This window comes from Plectropomus leopardus, chromosome 1 (genome assembly GCF_026936395.1).
Source record: "Plectropomus leopardus strain MGB_pleo_1.0 chromosome 1, ASM2693639v1, whole genome shotgun sequence".
In the NCBI taxonomy this organism is placed as follows: domain Eukaryota; kingdom Metazoa; phylum Chordata; class Actinopteri; order Perciformes; family Serranidae; genus Plectropomus; species Plectropomus leopardus.
The window spans coordinates 15,661,523-15,686,555 of record NC_142176.1 but is presented as its reverse complement, the minus strand read 5'-3'; the positions used below and the strand labels follow the sequence as shown (position 1 = coordinate 15,686,555).

The window sequence follows — 25,033 nt, the reverse complement described above, 5'->3', positions numbered from 1 at the left end:
CTACCAACCCCCCCTAGTGGCCTGTTCATAAATGACATGGTGGAAACTCAGGACACAAACTAGTCTTCCATGCAGTCAACAGAAGTAATTGCCATTCCTGTTTGTGGGCGACTGGGACGCACAAAAGATAGGGCAGAGAGAGAGAGAAAAAAAAGAGCTAGAAACTCCACAAGGACAAAGTGACACTGGAAGAAATCCTAGACCTCCACGTGTCCCAGAGCCCCTACAGGAACATAACACCAAAGCCCCTTTTCCTTCCAAAATAAAACTGCCTGCAGACTGAATCCTCTTGATAACACCACATGTGTGTGTGCTGAAAAAAGGATAAAACAAATAAACTTTTCAACCTTTCCTAGCAAAATAATATTGTGTGTAGAGTAACAAAGCGTTGCTAGATTTTTTTTAGACAGGTTTTAAAACTTTTTTACGGTTTTAATTGTTATTCTAGTGTTAACTTTCCGAGCTGCTGCTGGCCAAAGGCGTTGTACCATTCAGTCAAAACACAGAAAGAAATGAACGCAATGACATCACTGTTGTTTTGTTCAGCACTGCACTGATAGTGGCTCCCATAAATAAATGATAAGGCGCAGGCTGAGCCAGGTTGGGTCACGGGGTGTACGTGTTCATAGGATAGGTTTGACCCAATACGTCTAGTCGTCTAAGAGAAATCTATGCAAACTTGCAGCGAAATGGAAACAAGACACACAGAGACAAGTGAGCGAGCAATTTGGGGACGGATGGCAAAAAATAAACATATAAAAAAAGACAAAGAAAAATACATTGACAGTGCATTACAGCTTTGTCATTTAGTTAAAAGAAAACACACCCTGCTCCATTCTGTCTTCAGTGACGTGCTTCAGAGACATTAGCAACATTTAGGATCACTTCAGAGCCGACTGTGTGCACAGTCCAGGACCCCACCCTCCCTTAACCCTCTCACGCTGTGTGGCTGCTTAATTATTGATGCTTATGTATTGCTGATTTTGGTCTTTGTGTTGTCCCCGGTGGATGCTCTAGTAAGGCGGATGGAGGTATTTATCTAACTCAGAAAGTAGGGCTCTATTCCTCATCCTGTCCACACACCGCCAGGCCATCCCAATGGATATGACCTCAGCACTGCCGCACCAGAGAGGACATTCTCACACACGCAAGAGTATATGTTTTCATTTACCACTGAAATTATATACCTGAAAGCACTGGGATTAAGTCTACAGTCATTCATGAGCCAGCGCTGTGAGGAAATGCTCATAAAGTGGGATAAAATGTTGGAGAATCACAAAAATCTACACAGCTGCTGATTTGTTATTTGTTCTGATAATGAAGACTGAAATATTAATTTTAAGGTTACTTTTAAGAGTTTCCTTCTTGATACATAATTTAAATTCATTCATAACTTATTTCAAACATTTATTTGCAGTATACAGTAATTCTGTAATCCTCTGAAACCTGGATCTACATCAGTTTTCTTGTGCTGCATTCAGGAACCCTCTCGCAAGTCATTTATAACCCTTTGTAACCTCAGCAAATTGATTTGATTTATTTTCAAAATGTGGGAAAAAGGAAATTTCCACCTTGGCAAGAAATGCCCCACAAATTGCATGAAGTTAGTAAAAGGTGACAAATAAATAACCCAAAAATGTTCTTTTAAAAAGAGGGGAGGATTATTAGATAATAGGGGAAAACTTCCAGAGTGTATTTATGATTATAATAATTAATATATTTAACATAAGGTTACAGAAAAATATATATAACAAAAAAATAAAAATGCACAGGTTTTTTTCATTTTCAGCACTTTGTTTGGTTGTTTGTTTGGTCATTTCTTCCTTGTTTTTTTTTCTTAACTTTTTTGGCTTATTTTCAGGTATTGTTTTGCAATTTCTTTTACTAATTTTCTATTTTTTCTGGCCATGTCTTGTTAAGTTGCTTGGTCAGGTTTCCAAGAGTTAAATCTGTTTTATGTAGTATTATGTTCATGTCAGTTGGTATGATGTCATGATGTCCATCAAAGGAGTAGGTTTTTATTTTAAGATGGGGGCACATATGAAACGGGGGCTAGGATCCTCCCCCAGAAAATTTTAGCATCAAACACATAATTTTCATGCATTCTGGTTAATTTTTTTCAATGAATTTGTGTCATTTTTGCATCAATATGTGGTGGAAAGGTCTTTAATTTTGTCAAAAATTAAATGTCCTTTGCTACCTTCATGTTTTTATTGGGGGGGATAGGTGCATATATTTAACTATTGAAGGGAATGTGTCCCCTGTGTCCCCTTAAATTCTTCACCTGTGTTGTACACAATACAAGTACAATGTGGGAACATAATTGCTGGATTTGTGCTCTCATGTTCTGGGGAAGCGCAATGGTGCACTCTTGTGGTGTAATGGCATCGTTACTGATTATTCTATGGCTCAGTAGTAGTGTCACAAATCCATACCGCAGCAGATATCCATTCCACACAGTGTATATACTGCCAATTAAACATTCAGAAATTCAGATCAAATTGTTGTTCCTATGAGTTGAATTTGTTTTCCAATAATTCTTTGGAGTTTTTTCACAACCACTTTGAAATTATTTCATTTCTTTCCAGCTGTGAGTAGCTCCTTACTGCATTATTAGACAATAATGTTAATCAACAGTGCATTCTGAAACTGGCCGTACTTAGTATCCATTGTCTGCTTTGGGCATACTTTACTTTGTAACTTTTCTAGTGTGAACACATTCATACACAAAACCTAGTTAGAGTATATGTAACTGTGACACACTTGCTTGAACAAAGTGTACCATCATACCATACTGACTGTCATGATAAACTGCTTTTGCAGTCACTACCAAAAAAAAAAAAAGAAATCAAAATGTGCTTTTAATGCTTAAATGTTTTACACTAACAGAAATGATACAAAACACAAATTATGCTAAATCAACTATAGAGAGGGAGATTCAACTGCTTCACAAATTCCCAGTATTTTTTTTTTCTGGGGTGTTTACAAAGCTATATTACCATCCACAATTTGTTTACACTTAAGGCAGCTGTGAAAAGCATGGATGTATAAAGAGAACTGGATACAGCACATGTTGATTTTCTGATTGTGTGAGTGGATACAGCTGCAGCTGGATCAGCTACATGACTTACCCACCTGCTGCACGACTTGCTCACCTACACGATCATCAAATGGAAGCCCTGAAGAAAACAAACAAAAGTTAGCGTTTAGCTAGCTATTAAGTATTAGGTACATAACATTATAAGTATTAGGTCAACCCTTTAAACCCTGAATCAACATCTGTTTTCTTGTGCTTTGTTCAGACGCCTTTCACGTGCAATGAATAAGCAAATTCAAATTTCTTTGAAAAACAATTGAAAAAAGGGAATCAGCAACTTGGAAAACCTGGAAACAAGATTGTGAAATTCAATGACTTTTCCAGGTTTTCCATGACCATGAGAACCCCGGTTATTGTAAAAATGGATAACTTGATGAAGCATCTTACAAAAATAAGCCATATACATCTGTGCCACATAGCTTGAATTAAATCTCTCGTTTCAGTTCATATTGAATATTTTTGGGTGTACATTTCATCCAACACTGACTTTGTGAATCAGGAATTTGTGATCTTCAACAGTCTGAGTAGAGCATCTTTGAGGAAAATACTCTGAAGCCATTTTATCCCGCAGCCTTCCTCTCTCAAATAGAAGATGCGACCTATAGGTCTCCTACTGCCAGTCTCAGAGCTGTTCAATAGATCTTATCAAACAGATCTGGTTACACAAGCTGTAGCTCTAAGAAGGTGGAGGACCTCCAAAAACAATATTAGCAGTATTGACATCTTTAATGTGTGGCAGAGGTCTAATCCCAGAGGCCACCGTACTAATGGGGAAATATTGAGTGTTGCCAGAACAGAGGTTTTCTTCTAATCTGTCCATTATGTGCTTTGGACAACCACTTTCACCAGAGATGAATGTACGGAGATGGATGGGAGATAATGTGATCAATTTTGATACAATAAAAGGGGTGATAACTCAAAGTCAGTCACACTTTCCGATGATTAGCTCGGGCCTGTATGAAAGAATACTATTAAACTAAGATCTCTGAGCCATTTCCTCTCTCCCTCACCCTTTCTATGGTTTGCAGAGTAATCCAATCAATGCAACCATTTTCGTCTTTCCCCATTTCATCCCTGACTTATTGCAACACATGGAAATCTTTTCTGTGTCACTCATTTTCCAAACTTTTTTCTCTTGAACCTTACCGGCCATTTCCCCCATTCCTCCAGTCCATTAGGTCCACCTTTTCACATCAGGACACCTGAAAGAAAGCAGCACGAGTCATTAGGATGTAGGACGGCAACCAGCAGTCTCCACTCTTTAAGCCTGTACACATAGCTTCGCACGTTTGACTAAATAAGAGAGCTGGCAGGATGTAAGAGACAGTGAGGGAATTGGGGGAGCTGAAATTGGGTGATTGAAGAAGACGCATCCAGTTCTCTGATGCATAACTAAGACAACACTGCGGGTCTGTGGTTTAGCAACACACAATGCTCTTCTTTAGCCCTGGGCTCTATCACAGCGCCCTATCTCTCCTCCACATCCAGCCACGCTGGGTCCACACATCAGCCCAGCCAGCCAGCGGATGGCACTGTAGCTGGTGATAAGGCACTGCATTGTCTGAGTTTGGAACATGTTTGGCTCCAGTCTTGTGCTGCAACTCCAACTAAAGCTGCTGTTGGGTGGGAAGAGGTGTGTGGAGTTTATGGGAAAGGGGACAACTGAAGAGCTAAAAAAATAAATAAAATAAAAATCACATTTTCTGTTTAAATGTAGTTTGTATTATTTATTTGAAAGATATCTTGTCAAATGTATCTTGTCAAATGTGCAGCTGCAACTAATGATTATCTTAATTGTCCCTAACCCTTTATTTTCCCCACAGACTATAAAACGTGTACAGATATGATAAACAAATGGCTCCTAGGTCGTCCAATTGAGGATTTGTAGAAGTGTTTTTATATACAGTAAGCTACTAAATACACATCTATGTCTGTGTTGATTTGTTTTTTCCCTCATTGTCACACATTCAGTACATTGTTTTACCCTTGTTATATGGAAATAATCTCAGAAAACATGTTAAAAAAAAAAGGTTTATTTTCTGTAATACTGTTATCTATTGTGAATTTTGACTGTGCGGTGCTTGATACTAATATTTTTTTCTTCAGCTAATACCTCCCAGATCTAGTCATTTGCAGCATCTTTTTTTTAAGAGAATATTTAAGCAAACATGAAAAAAATGTGATAACACTGACACATGCCCATCTTTTTCAGATTGCTTTACAAAACCCAAAGCTATTCAGTATTCAATGACTGAAAACAAATGAAAAAAGAGAAAATCTGGAGCAAGTGAATGTTTAGTCTTTATGCTTAATAATGACTTTCACAGTTAATTGATTACACAAATTCTTCCAGCTTACTACCATGTCAATTGCTTTAATCAATGTTCCAGCTCGAATGAGTTAAAACTGCAGTCAAATGTTAATTATTTCTGCGTTGCTTCTTCCTTTTAGTCCTATTTACATAAATACTGACTGCAATCTAACTCTAAAGAGACCTCATAACTGTTAAAAATTTGTTTGAATTTTTTTGCATGTACAAAGCCTCACATAACTGATTTCCAGCCCAAAATCTCTCATCATAGTTGGCAAAAGTTTCCCTTTACTCTGAAAAGATTGGCTTTAAAAAGCTTGAAGTTTTCTTTTTTGACTGAAACCAGAAGCTGTGATCATTTTGAATTCAGTCATTTACAGTAAATGGTGGCCAATTTTCACTCCTGAAAAAGAAAAATCAAACATCTGCTGTAATGGAGACCAGAGTTTCTGTTTGCTTACATGACTGAATGACATTTAAAGACGTCTTTAAGTTCTTGGAAGATGGTCTTTTTATAAAAATGAGCTGTCTTTGCAGCAGAAAGTCACAAATTCTTTTGACATTGGTGCTACATGACCAGAGAAAACAGAGTAAAGGGACTGTAGCATTTGCCTTTGCTCAAGTAGTAGAAAACCTACAATTATCAGAATGCACTGCGTCACACCGGACCAATAAATGCTCCCACTAGAGGGTAATGTATTGTCAACTCATCTGTTTGAATTTGAACATTTAATTAAAACAAGAACTGGAAAATTTAATAGAATATCTATCTATTTTTAAAACCAAGCCACGTTCATCAGTAGGAATGTCTAATTATACTTTTACTTTAGACTAGAGCTGTAACTGACTCAGGATTATGTCAGTCGAATTAGACATGGCTATTAAATGTGAATATTTGAAGATTTGTTTTGTTTTTTATAAAAAGTTTTAAAGTTTAAACAAAAAAAATAATGTCTGCGACTGCGACTTTAAAGGGACAGCCCCACTACTGACCATTGAAAGTTATCTAAAAATATAGTTTCAGTTACAACTGGTACTGTTAAAATGGGAAAACAACCTTAACATCTGTGTGCCAACCAACCCCGTTCACATTTTACCCAACTTTGTGCTTAAATCATGTAGCCAGCTAAAATGACTTGTCACAGACTTACAAGTCTTGTATCAAAATGTAGCTGATTTTTTTGTCTGTTAACTGCAAAAAAAGAATCTGTAACCATCACCAAAAAAAATAGTGACTTTCAAATGTTTTAACATGATGAGTGCAGTTCAAGACAGCGGACATTTTGATGTTACATTTCTGTTTCGGTGATCTTCAAAAGGACCAAACAATAGCTGTGTGCCAACCAACACCTGTTGCCAACAAAACACGGTCTCGCTTGTCTCCAATCAGTCACTCGTGCAAAATTCCCCACTTTTCAACCGTTTCACCGAAATATGGCTGTTTTATACAAATGAGAAATCAAGGCGCATGAAGCTCAAAGCTCAACTTATTTCAACAAGCGACAGACTTTGGTCTTCGACTCTGATAATTATTGAGGGCAAAATTGAAGGAAAGAGTCTGAATGTTTACAGCATTTTCAGTGACTTGGTTTTCCTTGCTGCTCATTGTTTCCCGCTGTCATATTATTCTGCATTTTTCCCTACTGAGCTGCATGCTGAGACCTTTCTACCCCTGCCTGTGACCTTTACAAATTTTGCCCTTTTGCCGCTGCTTTGTGTAATCTGACCTTATTAAACTTTACTTTATACCATGTGGTCACAAGTGAGAGTCAAGTCCTTATCGGAACACCATGTCAGTGCCATTCTTCAAATGGAAACGAGCATGGGCGCGAAAGACACTTATTAAAATGAAATTTGAGTCTAATTAAAGTATAAACACAGAAAGAAACACAGTACAAAGAGAAAGAGCAAGGTGGAGATACAGAAAGGAAAGGGTGAGACAGAGGCAGGCAGAAGAGAGATGCAGGCTGTTGACAAAATTCCAGCACACAATGACTCATTACTCTACATCTGTGTGTCTGGCAGGGTGGCACATCTTTACGCCACAGCAGCTGCCCAGTGCAGTCTCGCCAACCTTCGATACGCTTTACCAGCCTGCAGGGTGGAGACACCATGCATAATCTCTGCCTTGCTCTGTTCATCTCTTACTCTCTCCGCAGGGTTTTCTCCTCCTTTTTTCCACAAACCATAAAAAAAAAAAATCTGAAAAACAGAGGTATGTAGTTAGCAGCGCATGGAAGGCCAAGTGAATAGTTATCACAGGGAAATGTATGCATATGTTTTTTAAGCTATGCCAGCGGGGTGGCTCGAGGTATGGCTGTGTCAGTCCACTTTGATGCAGACTGAAATAATTTCCATTGAAAAATATTTCCATTAAATTTTATGAAGACATTACATTTATGGTCCTTAAAAGGATGAATCCTGATGACTTTGGTGAGACCCCGACTTCATTGTTGGCTCAAATTGAAATATTTCAACAACTATTCAATGAATTACAATGAAATTTGGTCAAGACATTGATGTTGCCGAGAGGATAAATTGTCTCTTGTGATCCTCTGACTTTTGATTAAGTGCAATCTTCAGAACAAACTGTTAACTGTGCAGCACTTTGTTTATAATCAAATACTAAATACCACTCCCATCAGCCTTAGTTGCTCTTTCTGTTTCTGTGCTTATTATCAGATGTTTATATGGTGACTTCCTAAACTAACAAAAGAACACGGTAAAAAGGGTTTACCACACATTCGTTAATTTGTGGCCAATTAAAACATCTGCACCACACTCTCAAAGCAGCAAGTTTACTGTTGTCACCAGCGTGTTGCTCTCACTGCAGAACACCAAGCCTGGTAAAAGAGAAACCGTTCATGGTGCTGTGACAAGAAGTTTGCATTCACTCACTCTGCAATCTGCCTCTCCTCTCATCTATCAATTTGATCAGCTCTAAACGCATCATAACTGATCAATTATCCACGCCAGGATTCAAACTGCTGCTTAATGATAACAATAGCTTTACTTGACTGCATTCATGGAATCGGTAAAGAATGATAATAAAAAAGACACAAACACAAGATTGGCATTGGTAAATGCCTTTTAGAGCTATAATCAGGCCCAGAATATCAGGCCTGACCCTACATGAGCCCACAAAGTTTCTGTCCAAGCCTTACCTGTGCCTGAACCATGCCAGCAGTTTTGAGCCTAAGCTACATGAAGAACTCAAGTCTTTCAAGTACGGTAACTGACATTTGTGGCACAATCTCCAGCATGCACCTACTCCTACCAAATATTCAGCACAGCCCAAAAAAAACCTGACCGATATGTCATACATATATATACGAAAAGTCCTGTATGTACGATTGAGGGGGATATGTACGGAGTCCGCCATGGTGTTTCAACAGTAGCCCAAAAAGGACAAAAAAAAATGGCTCAATACAGGCTCATTAGCGTTTTTGCGTTGACCACTGTCGACTACATGCTTGGCACATTGTGAAAGTTTCACTTAATCGCAATCTAAAAACTCACCACTAGATGCCACCAAATCCTACACACTAGACCTTTAAATAGTGATTGTGTAGCATTTCTCCACATTAATGAGAAGCAGGAGTGGGGATGGATTGATGGCAACAGAGCCCATTCATTATTCATGGCATTGCACAGTCTATCAGATCTGTCGAAAAAAATAACTTGATTCAGACACAGGGGAATTTTTTAGAAATTACAAATCAGCCCAGTGTGTCTAATCAAGTCCAGGCAGAGTATTAAAGCTCTGATACTTTCTAAACATCAGCATGTAGACATAGTCATTGTAGTATATAATACAGTTTAACAAATTAAGGAAATAACATCCACACAAACAAGCAAGTACACTCACACTACTACAACATGACTCCCATAATGAAATAACCCCCAACATAAACAGAAAAGACATGACAGAAAACTATTTAGGATAGCGTATAATATGACAATACGTAGACTGCTGTGAGACGACATAAATTTGTCAACAGAGATTTCTCATATTTTATATGAGAAATCTCTATATGGTGGTAACTATTTTGTCTTCTGTGTATTTTAGGCCATTGTGTGCAGTATTTCAAAGTTTTCAGACGGGCTGCTTTATATCAAAAATGGATTTTTGCATCAGAGTGATGAAGTACCTTGATTTGTAAGGTATCTATATTTCATCTATTGCCAAATCCTTGTAAGTGACACTGTATTAAAAACTATCAACAGCTTTCTGAAATGGGCCACAATAACCTTTCCACTCCAGAAAATATCATCTGAGCAAGCACACACACTCTAAAGCACATAAAATAAGACTTGAGGCTTTGAGAAGAATGACAAGATGATATTCACACTTGTTCATCTGTACATTTTTTTTTTCTTAAAGGTCTCACTGACAAAGATATATTTAAACTACACATTAAAGAAACCATTAGACGTCCCTCTGCCTCTTTGCACAGGCTAAAACCCCCACTAGGCTTTCAAGAAGGATCAAGGCGGAATTAACCAACTTCCTTCCTCATTACTTGAAGTAAAAATAGATCTGTCAGTGTTGGATTGGTAATGACAACAGGGCGGGTAACATTTTTTCCCCTTTTATCCAATCATGCTCCTGATGTCCTGGAGGATGGCTGACAGAAAGATGGATGAATCTTTTGAGGGTTTGATGGCTAATTCTATCAAGGATGTAGTCACCGTCTTCAAAATGCAATTAAAAATTCCAGCTAAAATTACTTACTGTGTCTTTTAAAATGTTCTGGCCTCTTAGTGGTCCCATACTAGTCTGCAGCACCATTACAGTATTTTCGGACCCACCTTGCTCATCACATAGACCCCATTTCTTGTTTTGGAAAGTGCTTTTTTTAATGGATAAATTAGCCATGTCCTCCAGTTTTAGGTTCTGTAATTTGTAGAATCATTATTCAATTATCTATTACGACTGAGGCAACATCTGATCCATATTCCTGAAACACATATGCTCTCAATCAATTTGACTAAATAACATGGGTTGAATTTAGGGATGTCAAAAGTTAAGTATTAAATGGTTAACTGCATGTTGGTCAATAGGTTAACCGTTTGACACCTGGATCAACATCAGTTTTCCTGTGCTGCATTCGGTATTTAAGTAAGTATTTAGTATTCAGTAAATAATATATATTCAGTAAGTAAGTATTTAAAACTCTGAAACTTGAGGAAATTGCTTTGATTCATTTTGAAATCATGGGAGAAAAGGTAATTAGCAAAATAGCGTGAAATGTCCCGCAAATTGCAAAACATTAGTAAAAGGTGACAAAGAAATGACATGAAATTAGCTCGGGGGGATTAAAAAAAAAAAAAAAACCTAGGGAAAAATGTCCAGAAAACTATGTTTATAATTATTGCAATTATAATTTAGAAATTATATCACAGAAAAAAAGTAAATTTTAGAACTTTAAGGTCACTTTTTGGGTTGTTTTTGTATTTTACTTTTTTTTTTTGTCCAATTTTTGCTAATTTTGGGGCATTTTTCTCAAGTTGCTTATTGCGTCTAAAACCCCAAATTTTCCCTGGAAGTTTAAAAAATGTGCAGTGCTGAGAGGAGGGCTAAGACACGCCCAGTCACCTAATCGTGCCACCTCTTGATCCACAGCATCTCCCTACCTCATACACACAAAGTAGTTGATGACAGGTGACAGGGTGGAAACGTGGCAGTAACAGGGGACTAGACTGGTGATGAAAACAGGCTACTGCTGCCAGTATCAGCCAACAGCCAAATTCAATTACAAAAGCCAGGTTTCAACCTTTAGAAGGCAGTCACTATGTATATTTATAACACAATATGTAGAATTCTGATACATTGCACTCAAATGTAAAGAGCTGGACCTGAGTCAATCAACAACACTATTAAATACCCATGTACATTGCTTTTCAACTGAAAAAGGTGGTTTGGTGCTTTAGGTACTCCTGAAATACCACAGCACTCCCATCCAGGAGAGTTTCTGAAAAATATCTGAAAATCCTTTCATATGACCATTTGTGCCAAACTTCCCACTCATGTAGTTACTTCTTCATTTAAATATTAAGAAACATATATCAGGTGTATTGCACTTTGACTAAATTAGTGTCTCCAATCTGAAATCACTCTGCTGTAAAATTAATCAATTTAGCGATGAACCTCAGTTCACGGTGGTGAGCCACATTTAGAGTTGTGTGCCTGCTAGGCCATGTGGGATTCAGCCTGGGGGTTATATTCAGCTCAGCTGAAACTGCCAGACTTTGGTTGTTCATATTTTTAGCAGTGGTAATATGAACGTCATCCATCTGCAACAGGAATTACAGTTCAGTTTACCAACAGAAAAACACAATAAAAGGCACAATTAATGTATGCCTTGTGACTCAGGTCTGGATTCCTTCTTTATTACATGGACTTAATAAAGACATTCAACAGCTGTTTAATAATAGTACTGAGGACCTTCACAGGAGCAGTGAGTTGTTGTTGCTCAGATGAATTATACGTGTTTAAAGAAATATCTCAGCTGCTGTTTAGTTCATTTCCCAATCTTCCAAGAAACAAAGTTTTGACCTGGGGGCAAGATATGTAAAATGCCATTAATGCCTCTCAAGTCCACAATGCTGTTCAAAATTACTCTAGTTTCCAAATTAATGTTAATATTTAGTTGGTGTTGAAAGACTCCATATATCACTTGTAGTCACGCAATGATAATTAGAAGTGTCTTAACTAAGATGGACAAGTGTAAAATTTATTTTTTCATCCCTTAACCTCAGTAATGAAAGGAAATATGATTAAAAAAGACTAAAAAAGACTATTATACGTGAGAGAAAAAAAACAGAGGTTTTTGTTAAATATACAAAAAAATGTTGAAAGAGTCTGTTCTTGTTTGAGAGAAAACCTCAGTGATCACCAAAACAAGATTTTCCATTTCCATTTCCCAGCGGCGTATGAGCCACAGAAAGAGGGTGTTTTAGGTGACAACATTATCGCTTTATAACCATAGTCGAATGATTTTTTTGCCTAAACCCAACCACATCTTCCACACAGAATTGTTGAGAAATTTTTAACATATCTGATACAAAACAATGTACAAATGTAATATATCCTCTGTATATCCATTTTTTGGTGATTGGGTTGGAATTAAAATACAATGTAACAGTGGTCTCTCTTTGTCTTTTACTATATTAGTGCTTTGTATTCACTTTTTAGTGGTGAAAGACTACAAATCAGCACAATAAGTGCAAAAAAATGTATCAGTATATTCTGACTAGAAAGCAATAGAGAAAACAGTGATTTAGGGAAAGGAAAATGAAATGTAGTTTGCAAAATTCTAATTTCGGACAAATAAAGCTGCAAAAGGCCATGTTATATAAACGACCAAACAGTCTCACAGCATCTAGTTTAACACTAAACTCATTCACTTCCACAAATGCTAACAGAATATAGTCTGCAAATTGTGCTATGTGGATTTAATATTGCAATCTGCCGCCTTCACAAAAACCTTAGGACACTGATACCCAACTTACCTGACAGGGTGCCAGGTGGCCCCTCAAAAATTTTCTAATTTACAATAAAGATAAAGTGATTCAAACTGGGAATAGTTTTGGCACTTTTAGTATAAATAAGGTACCTTCAAGTAGAAGATATAGAGTAGCTTCTCGAAGGACAGAAAGATATAGACAAGCCTTTGTCTGCACTGCAATAAGAGGGCTGAATTTGCACAATTGATTGCACAACAAACAACTCAGTTTCTATATGATGTGTTTTTATTTAATTTTATCTTACACTGTGTGGTGTGGTGTGGTGTATATATGCAGAAATATGTTCAGAAGAAATAAATGCCGCACTAAATGGTTATAAATGTGTTGATGAGTCCAGAGCTGATGATGCAGAGAAAAATCCAGGATATTTGGTAATCTCAGGTCCGTACAGACGGCCTGTTCCTACACCTCAGTTTGCAGATACTTAAGGGCCATTTAGAAATGAAAGAGCCTGTTGGTGGGTGGAGCAAATTTGAACCAAGAGACCTTCATGCTGCCACCTTGGGGTGTTTAAGCAGATGCCTAATATCACCGTAGAGGAGCTGGGAAATGTTATCAAGGATGGAATTTGGTTTATTTTCTGTCTCACTCTCTCCTGTGGCCTTCAGGTCGTTCAAGTTCAGACAACAGAAACATTACTTTTTTTCCCCCTGAAGTTTGGTCGAGATCCTGTTTTCACACCACAGCAAAGAACAGTGTGCTGTCCACAACAGATAGAAGTGATACTTTTGAAAAAACAGCATCCTGCCACCTCTTGTACAATGTGTGTTTTATTAGTCCTGTCTGGCCTGTTGTTGATATGCACCCACAGGTACCTGTAGGATTGCACCATGTCCACCTCCTCACCCTGTATTTTGACAGGTGTCACTGACTTTCTGCTCAGTAATAAGCAGCAAAGCCATTGCAAATGACAACCTTCATTCCATGAGGACAAATTCTCTCTTGATGAGGGGCTACTTCAAATGTGACAACTGCCCGAGAGAATGACTTGTCACTGGATTGTTTGAAGAACATGGGAGTGACAGCCCATATGTGGCGCCTGTTTCAGTTGCCATCTCGGTCCAAATGAACACTTGCAGCACACACTTGGCTGTGGATTTCTCAATTGTTTTCCACCAACACATAGCAAAAAAACACCAAATATAATAATAGCTTGTGGAACACTGGTGTTACATCTTTCAGGCAGAGATCCAGACATTTGTTCAAAGCAAGCCGCATTAAAACTGCTCCGGTTGGTGGTAGAGCCTGGCTGAATCAGTAATGTTATTTTAATATTAATATTGCCTCTATATTTGATCTCATGAAATATACAAAACAATCATTAAAAGCAACTCTAAATTGTTCATTTATATATATTTTACACCGGCAGCTGCAAGGACAAAACCAGATGAAACAAAATCAAACCTTAATGTTTTTTGATGCATAAAATGTTGAATATTTTTAGCTTGGCTGTCAAGTGGGAGGTTGTAAGAGTGCTGGAGTCTGTCAGATGGTTGGGAAGCTTAGCCAAAACCACCAGTTTGGTAAAGCAGTTGCCAAAATGCTTCTGGGTGTGCTCACATTTGCTTGTTTGGATTTAATGACACAAACTTTTGTGTGATTGCTTGAATTGTGTTGTTTGTTTGAACCAAAGATTGTATAATAAAGACAGACGACAAAATAGCTCCCCAAAAGTGAAGCCAAAACATCTCGATGAACCTCTAGTAGATGGCTGCAGTATAAATCATAAACTGCTCCTTCGATGCTAGCAGATTGGACATGGGTCAAACTAAAAACTCAAAGTACATGTCAAAAAAAGTTTCCCAAAGATTGTTTTTTTTTTATTTAGGTAGTTATCGCCATGATAATGTATATTCAAGTGTTCATTTCCTGATAAATTTGGCTTTTGATGCTATAAACAGTAGCACTAAATAGCAGTGTTTGTGGAATAATCATTTTCATTAGACATCTAAACAGCTTAGTAGGAATATTGCCTTTTTTTGGAATAACGGCAAAAATCAAGCTATTTTGTACAAGTAAATATACTCACTGAGGGGTGCCAGTTGAACCAGGATGAGTTCAGTTAAGGCAGTGTGAATCCTAAACAGATTAAGATTTTCATTTGAGTACAAAACATTGATGTATTATCACCTTATGTAGTTGCCATAGCAACAGGAGCATTCTGTGGACTCACATGGACTCCTATTAGCTCCGTTTTGGTCTCCACCAACTCATAAGAGAGATATCCATCTCTTCAGCTGCTAATTGCTTCACCATATTCACCAGCTATTCTTTGTCTGCCAGGTGGTTCTGGGCAGGTAGTGTAAAGTGAGGTTTTTTTTTGTTTTTTTTTTACAGAAAACAGCCGCCCACTGAGGCTAAAAGTGACACAGATTAGAACGGTGAGAGTGAACCACAACAGTTACAAGTTGTAAAAGCAACACAGTAAAAGCACACAGTAAAAGATGCTATAAAGTGGAGTGATAGCTGTTTGTCAGTTTGTATGAGCAATGTCTTTCACATTGCACATAGTTATCTTCTAGCCATCATTATATCATAATCATGGGAGATTTTAAAACAGGAATAAGGAGTATTTGACCATTAAATGAACATCTGGTTAGTAAATTCTTCTAATTCAGTTTTTGTTGTAAATTGGCTGAATGTTTTAAGTCTGTTGCTCGTGTCTTGTATGTGAAATGTCCATGCTGTTTGATCAAACTTTTTGCTGTTTGTTTGTTCTTTTACTGAGATTCTTTATGCTGCTGTCTTGGGCAGGACTCCCTTGCAAAACAGATTTTGAATCTCAGTGAGAATATTCCTGTTAAAATAAAGGTTAAATAAACTAAAATAAATATAAAAATCTGACTCACTGTTAATGCAAAAATATTTTTTAGAGCAGTGTTACTTTGTAGACACAGCCAAAACATTTAACATGATGCTAGTATCAAAAACAACATTTTATTTCAATGGAATAATTTTATATTGCAGGTTTGATTACATATGTTAATTCTAAAATTTGTTTAGCTAATTCCATCTTTTTATTAATAACATTTTCTTTATGTATCATCCAAGAATTTAATCCAGAAAGTGTTGAAACATGGAAATTGTTTTGGAGTTAAGCGTAGAAAGTCACAATGCAAATACTGTTTTCAAACATATTGTGCACATAAATATTCATTTCAATCTGTCATAATCGGGGCAAGGATTTGTCTATGTTTCTCTTAATTCCTTCAGCTGTTTCTCAGTGGCAGTATAAAAAAAATTGAATCCATATGTTCAAAAATCTACATTGCAGAAATGAAAGTTGAGTCCCTCTGCATTTAGATGTACTGCCTTCAAACAACAGGCTTTTTGTGAAGCTGTGGAGTGACATAAAAAGACAACTTGTTAAGTACAGCAGTACATGAACAACAGGGAGCGTTGATCGCTTGTGTAATGAGCGATGACCAACGAGAGTTCATGAATAAAACACAGTGGTGTGTGTGTGTGTGTGTGTGTGTGTGTGTGTGTGGACGTTACAGCACACTATCAAACTGTAGAGCACACTGCGTACGCTACTACTCGCATACAGATTATGTCTCCATGTTGCAAAGCTGACATGAATGTTGGCTACACCATTAATTCTCTGTGTTCATAAGACCTAAAACCTACTTATTTTCTGTAGAAGAATCCTAATTTATTCATTTAACTTTGCATGCTGAGATCAAAACAACAGGGCAACTGGAAGCTTTGTTTCGAATAAAAAGATGACAGTTTTTTACAGAATAAATTATCATTTATCCAGGTCCGTTCTTTCTAACATGCTATCTTTGACAGAGCCACATTATACAGATGCATAGTATAGCATACTTCTTTTTTCAAGGCTGGATGCAATTATTTGGAGCCTCTGCTCAACCGTATTTCTGACAGGATCCTAGTGATTTTAAAAACACAAAGACTGATATAAGTGGAACAAGAGTACATTTTTAGGCTCATATCATTGCCATAGAATAATGCTTGTGTCAGTGAAAAGTCAAAAAATCGGTGGGTCTGCAAAATCACGGGCTCCTTTCTACTGCAAAGAGATGCAAATTAGCAGCTCGAGGCTGTAAACGCTGATGGCATCACAGGTTTGGGCCTCAGATCTCTGGTTCCTGGATTTTGGAAACATCCAGACTAACAATGCATAATGGACTGTAACAAACACAGGGGATGAACACCAATGATTTCTCTACTGGCACACCCAAAGAGTAAAGATTTGTTGCTGTCTATTAGTTTGCTATCTGTTGTATTCATGTCTGTCAGTTTAGATTAGTACAATTACAACATTATTACATTGAAATTAAACTACTGTACTGTTGTTTTCTTTACTCACTGACGATTCTTTATCATAAACCGGCTTTTAAGAGTCCAAGATATTTAAACGTCTGATCGTACACACCATTTAGCATAAGGAGTCGATGAGGTCATCCGGGCAATTGATTTAAGGTTAATCCATTTAGTCTTTAATTCATTCACTTAGTTCATGTGACTGTAATAGCTCTCACTTGACAGCCATGTGACTTAAACAACCACCATCACCATGCAGGGGTAGAAGAAGTACTCCTTTTTCTCAAGAAGATCCTTAACTTGAGAAAAAGTATCCATACAAAAATGGTAAAAAAGTACGTCATAACAATTATAAGTCACTCATTCAACATTTTACTTTTGGTAAAATTACTTACTACACATTACTGTGTAGTAAATACATTGATGGTTTTACATTTCAACAACGCTGTGGTAAATGTGCAGTTATGTACCAAAACCACTTGGTTATGGTTAGGCAAAGCTCATGTTTTGGCTTAAAAAATCTGGTGGTGAGGCCACAATCCCCAGAGGAAAAGCAGGTTTGTCTCAAAAACAGACAAACAATAAAAACAGTTTTTAATGACACTATCACTACAGGAAATGTATGGATAAAAAACAACCGCATCTCATGCCACTATTCTGTCAGGAGATGCAGTGATGTCTGGGTGAAAAGCAACCCTTTTTTGCAGCATGATCCCAATCAACAAATCACAGCTAAAAAAAGAAAAAAAAACCCAGACTTTTGAAGCGTGAAAACCCAATGGAAACACAGCAACGATTCTCTAAGAACGTTGTTTTTCTAGTTTGTTGGTCTTGAACTGGGCGACACACCATCAACCATCCTCAGCTCATATATTATGTCACTTTATGATATGAATGAAATGTTCACATGTAATACGGTTTGCAGAAATGCAGAGTGTCAACATTTTTCTTCTGGTGATTGAGCTGGTAACGGTACATAAGTATTAGAAGCAGAATATCCTCTAAAAATCAAAAGAAAATGTACTCATTTTTCAGCAGCCTGGTCTCTGACAGAGTATTATTACTGATGCATTGTATTATTACTGAGTATCATTACTGATGCATTGTATTAGACCACTGCAAGAAACCCATCTAAATATTCAGTAAGACTGCTTTGTGGCAAAAAATAAAAAAAACCTACATTTACATGAGTACCTTGAAATCATAGTGAAAGAAGATTTCATCCTCATTCCCTACTGATGCATAAATGTATAAGGACCAATTAAATGTTGTAGCTAGTCAAGGTGAGGCTAATTGTGAATACTTTATTGAGTTGTTGAATCTATAAAAATGCTCATATTTAATTAATACGCATTTCATACAATGATCCCATTGTATATACAGTCATGAGTTTTAAATGCCAAATCGCTATCCTAGTAAGTACAGCTATCACATAAATGTAGTGGACGTAAAAAGTGCAATTTTTGCGTCTGAGGCAAAACTATAAAGTAACAAAAATTGGATATACTCAACTTCTAAGTACATGAGACCCCCCACTTGCCAATATAAGTCTAATGTAGTGTCTTAGATAAGCGTTGAAATATCTTTAATTTTACAACAGACCAGTGGATAGTTTATTTTCAGCTTGACAGTATACCAATCCATCATCTCAAAATTGCTTGTTTGGGAGAAACACTAACAATGCATAAAACTCTTTTTTTTGGGATGAAATGGAGACTAATCTCCTGCTAAATGTACAACAAATGACTTTTATCCACAGAACTACTTTTTAACTCCGACGTTTCAGTTTTTACATTTCTCTACATTCATAATCCTTAAGCACATCTTAATGAGACGTGCTAATCATGTGGAATACAGTTAAGGTTAGGGAGAAAATTAAGCTCCGCGGCAAAGTTCCCCATCAGGCTGGTTTAAAACCCAGTCACAGTGCAAACACAGACCCTGTACAGCCATAATCTACTTGTTGGGAATCTACAGCAACATCCTTTTTATTCAGTAACTAAGATGATTGACATCCCTTTCCATAGCGACTGACAACATAAAAGCCAGCCTGCCAGTAAATCGGCCAACACTCCTAATTCCTTGAAAAAACACAACAAACATCCCTCCACATTGCCCTTCTAAATGCCCGCCGTCCATCCCCCAGGATTTAAGCGGCCCTAATAACAAGCAAACCAAGGCCATGAGCCCCGCGATTATTCCATCCCTTAATTAGAATTCTCATTATTTACAGAGTGAAGGGAAAGACTCCACAGTCACATTCACATCAAAGGCGTCATCCGAAGGCAAAGATGATAATTAGATAGTCTAATCTGTTCTCTGAAGTGTCTGTTCCAAATCAACATTTCTGGAGTGTTTGTTTTCCTTCCCCCTCTGCCTTTGCTTTGCTAAGAGACTGATCAATTAAAAAAGATTCACTGGTGACTCATTTTCATTCTGCCATATGCAGCTCTTTTTCTTTGCTCCATTATAGCTGACGAATGTGATTTCTATGTATTTCGCTCACATTTGTTTTCAGAAAAGAGGACGCAGGGAATAAATGAGCTTCAATTGTGATTTGGTTAAAAAAAAATTAAGCGTGTGCCAGGTATACATGAGCATAAAAGTTGTCCTTAAATGTGAGTCTTTGCTGCATTGTAGTTTCCCTCACCAGTGTCAACAGATGGCACTGTTTCCCTGCTAAGTAAAACAGCGCTCTCTCTCTTTCTCTCTCGTCCTTTTTTTCCGTGTCTCTGCCTCTTTGTCTGTCTCATTCCCCTTTTCCCATTTACTTAAGCAGAATGAGGGCACCGGAGAATCATTAAGTGTAACCGCTACCTGAGATTAGTGAGAAGGGCTCAAATGAAGTGTCACTAATATGAGGATTACAACAGCAAAGCCACCTGAAGTCCTACCGGATCTGCTCCTAAACATGAAACCGAGAATGTGGCAGTGAGAAACGTGAGGAAAACATCTACAACACCTTTATCTATCGGAGAGATAACATTTGTTTCCATATGTTCTTGTACTGTAATAATTGCTGATGCCATAACTTCAAAAACAGAAGCCAATAAGGCTTCTGTGATGTAGAAAAAATGCTGAGAGTAAAACATAATAACTTCTTCATCTGCATTTAGTGATATAAGTTATAACAATTTGCACTTATAATAATTTAATAATTACTTGTAGTTTATTATGATTTTGGTTGCTATTCTTTGTAAAAATTCCTCAAATGACAAAGTGTTGAGAAAGAACTGTCCAGGTGTTTTACCACTGCAGACCAGTGTTCACAGGTGGGAAGCCAGTGAGGGATGTTTTCCTGGGACTTCCTGAGACTGTAATCGTTTGCATCTGTCCTCCCAGACTGCAGACATTTGCGACATTTGCACAGTACAGGACTCTAAATATTTCCTGAGATACAATTTTTCCACTTAGACACATTCACGTTTGCAGTGACCAATATCTGACACCAGTGTGAAAAGACCTCTGCCCCAAACCGGCTCCTATGCAACCAATAATGTCACATACATGCGCTTTGGAACAATAACAAAAACAAAAACACCACATTTCCAAAACAGGCAAACAGGCAAACAGGCAAATGAAGGACATGGCAGTGCAAGTTTTCTCTTCTGAATGATCACCATAATAGAAAAGTCCAATGAAATCATCCTGAATAATAACTGGCCATGTGCTTCTGTTTGGAGTGTTTGGCATATTTTTGGAGAAATGGCCCTTCGGAGCAATGGATCAATGGGATCAAATAGGCTTTCAGTCCACCAGCTCTATTAGCAGCTGTTGCTGGTAGTAGAAGAGTCAGGAGTGGAAGGGCCACGATGTAGAGGGTTTCACAAATACTTAAGGATTTTCTGGACTACATTCTAATATCTCTGTCCGCACCTCACAGCAAGACTCAAAATGTAGGCAATCTGTCTCTGAGAGTGTCTGGAAGTCAGACTCTATTGGATGGTGAGTGAGGCAGCCTATAGCAGCAGCAGAGCAGCTACGTCAGCCTTCTGTAATTTCAAAAAGATACTCAAACACTGTGAGGTGAGAGATCTGCATCTGCAAAGTGATGCATGATGTGGAAAAAGTGGTTGTATGGGAAAAACACACAAACACTCCCCACCTCCCACTACCTTCTAGTACCTTTTAGAATATTTATAGAATATTTTAAGGTTCTTTTATTTGTTAATTATTATTTGATATAAATAAGTAACAAATACATATGTAATTACAATGATTAGAAATATAATTCTTCCCTTCCAATTTTTTCTTTCTTCCCTACATGTTTTACCTAGCTCCTCTAAAAAAAGAGTTTTTTTTCTAAATTTACCAATTTCTAGCAGTTTGTGGAAAAATTTCCTACTAAACTGCACATTACCTTTTTTTATGTTTTTGAAATAAATTGCACCAATGTGCTCAGGGTTCAAAGATTCAATTTCACTGTGAAAGGGGTCTGAAAGCAGCACATGAGAAGTGATGTCACTCCAGGTTTCAAAGGGTAAAAGTACTTGGCATTTTTTCATAGTTGTGCACACACACACACACACACACACACACACACACACACACACATGCTTTTCCTTCGCAATGGGAGATTATTACAGATATTTTGGGCATGCTCATTTTCAATTTTACCTCCAAATTAATTGGTTTGTAAAATCTGTCTCAACTGTGGACTCGTTTACAACCTGTCTGATTGTTTGACTGCTCTCTTTTGTCCCATCGAATTTGCAGCAATAAAAGTCACCATTTTTCCAGATCTCAACAATCACTTTTGTGAACACAGTGTTTTCAAAACTGATGGAAAAACTATAAATGTGAGTTGTAAAAAGAAGAATGAAATACTTCTACACTAGGCATCTAGAGTACTGCTCTGTTCTCGAAGGCACAGGGGCTAACCTGTTCTTTTGTCTTTATCTACTCTTCTATTCATGATTTAGCTTGTCCTGCAGATCCGTTACCTGTTTAGTATGTGCTTCATGGGCAGCCGTCACCCAGAAGTCTCACTGAATCAATCAGTGGCAGTACTTTGCTTAGCACTGGGAAAATAAAAAACAGTGAAAAGAAACATGTGTTGGGCCCTAAACCGAACTTCTTATTCTTAAATCATGAGCTCTTGTCCTTGCTGTGCTCCGAGAGGGAATGCTTTAGTAAGATGATCAATAAGTGTAGGCTGCATCATCTGGAGAGCACTAGAAAGAGAAAGACAGAGACTTTGAGATCTTCAAAAACTAACCGAACACAATGTTTTATTTGCAAAGGATATTAAAAGAGAATTTTTGATGGTTGCACTCACACAACAGGCTACTGAGAGTCTGGATCCTCAGTTACCACAGTCCACATAACAGGGTATCGAGGGCTGAGTATTGCTTTCAAGTAAATAAAGCTTTTCAGGCCCAAGATTTCATCAAAACAGAGAACTATTTCTGAATAATGATGCTGACTGTGGATTGGGAACGGTTTTGTTTTTATTTTTTGGATGACTTTTGCTGCGTTTTGCCTTCATTAGCCAGAACACAGAGAAGAGAGATGGGACAGGGAAGGAAAGCGCTGTTTTAAACCAGCAAGATTTTAAACCAGGATGTTGTGGTTATATGGAGCTATGTACACACTCCTCTGCTAATGAAACATCCTGCTGTGAGATTTATACTGTATTTCTCCAGTTCAGGAAACATTTCAGGTATATATCTCAGACTACAGTACATACAAGATGCTGTATATATCATTAGCTCAATGTTGAAATTGATTTATAGTGTTGACATTACTGGGAGGAATACTGCAGGATAGGCCTGCAGTTAGTGAGGTCCTGCAAAGTTACCTCACACTGAGATCGTCCAGGTTGCAGGTATCTCAGCAGGGATCAAAGTAAACACATATAATGTTTTTTTTTTCCTCGTGCCTGCTCAGGTACCATCGCCCAAATACAGATTAGCATTGCCTATTGTCCTGCTCTTTCAGTGCAGTCTTTTCCATCTGTCTGTGGGTAGAAAGTGTTCAAAATGCTCATTGATCGGTTGTATCAAAGGGAATTCCTCACATCAGGAAACATAAATAATGGAAAGGTGTGCAATGAATTGCTGGGAGGAATGTGAACTTTTCCCTGTGTCCAATTAATGTTTTAGCTGACTTCAGCTAGGGGCAGGTTCACACAATCAAGATAACAAGGTGTTCAACTGAAAAAGGCGATGGCTGCGTTGCACAGAGGGAAGCAGTCACAGTAACAATAAGCAATAGTTATATATGGACCGGCTTCAGTGTAGGGCCACGGAGCTGAGCAATCAATAAAATGACAGATTTCTATAAACGGCATTTATTAAACTTTATACACTGAATTCAAATGTCAACAGGGGGTGCAGAGATTAATTTTTCAGTGTTTGTTTTAATATGATATATGAAATGGGTCATCAGATTAGCTGCAAAAAATGAACAGAGAGTAACTTCTAGCTTCTGGTCCACTGCAGAAGACAACACAGAGCTCTGTGTGTCATTACAAGCACAGCTGTGAACATGAACAGCAATAAGGAACATTTGCATAAAGTGCATAATTCATAAAAGCCGTTGTACTAGCTATTTACTCAAAGTCACATATTGAGCAATGTAAATCTAACCTACTTTTGCTCACTTAGCCACAAGTTTGGTGTGTTTTGTTTATTCTAAATCGCCGGCACATTAGGAAGGCTATGACAACATAATACCCCAGTGCCATTATACAAACTCTAATTGGGCAGTGTAAGACTTTTAGCAGCTGGGCTACTTTAGAGATACATCATGCTCATAAAACAAACACTACATACAGAGTAGGGAGACCAAAAACAAAACAAATAAGTGTTGTTTTTAAGCTTGTGTTCCTTCACATTCAAACTGTTACATCCACATCCCTGAGTGCACTCTTTTAACACTGGACACTTGACTGGTCCACTCAGTTCAGGGTGTAATGGCTTACTTAAAATAGCTCTGACACCAAAGGGCCAAGTTTCCCTTCCTTCATATTTGTAGCACCGTACTAAGCAAATATATGGTATGTCTGCCATGGAACTGAAAAGCCTAACATGAATTTTGATAATATTCATCGTATCCACATACAACAGTTAGTGTGATATCTTACAGAAATGCACATTCATGTTACATTTAATATTAATAATATTGATATATTGATAACATCCAATGAACAGCGGCACGTATTTAATGTAAACAGGTTAGGTTAAGGAAAATAAACTTTGTGCCAATGTACCTTGGGGAAAGTCCTGTGTTTGTTTGACTCATCTGCCACCCCAACCTGTCTCCTTATACTTATGTATTTCCTTCTGTACTCCTGCATTGGTCAGGTGATCACAGCCTTGGTTGTACATGAATTACTATCTTACTGTTGTGCATTACTTTTGGTAGGTATACATATGGTTAATGTATGAGAACAGCCTGTAACATTATAAAAATATTTTAAATATTAAACGAAAACAACAACAGCACATTTGGTATTATTTTTTATAGCTCTGTCCATTGGTTCTATTAGTTCTAACATTGTATTCATCAGGATAATTGATCAGAACTAAAGTTTTGACATAATCACTAATCAGTCAAATGATTAAACATGTTGTCAACAACATGTCAGTTTTGTTTGATGGGCAACTTCTTTTGTAGGTGAAATCCAAAATAAGCACACCTTTAATGTTTTCAATAATCCCTCATTGTTTAAATTAATTTAATTATCTTTATTTGCTTATCCACTCAATTAACCAATTGGCAACTACACCTCAGCAATGCCCAGGAGGCAAACTGGCACCTCCACAGCTACCAGTTCACACTACATACTTGGTCCGTTCTGGGAC

At 37.5% G+C, this 25,033-nt stretch overlaps 1 long non-coding RNA gene across 1 annotated transcript in view; it reads right to left on the bottom strand.

Moving 5' to 3' along the window:
• Positions 1–3,146: 3,146 nt before the first annotated feature.
• The window catches only part of LOC148190384 (uncharacterized), a 47,626-nt gene continuing 25,739 nt past the window's right edge, over positions 3,147–25,033 (bottom strand). The window contains exons 2-3 of the long non-coding RNA XR_015777436.1: positions 4,244–4,299; positions 3,147–3,179 (exon numbers count right to left, since the gene is read on the bottom strand). This is a non-coding gene — a long non-coding RNA (uncharacterized LOC148190384). The remainder of the gene's footprint in view (positions 3,180–4,243; positions 4,300–25,033) is intronic.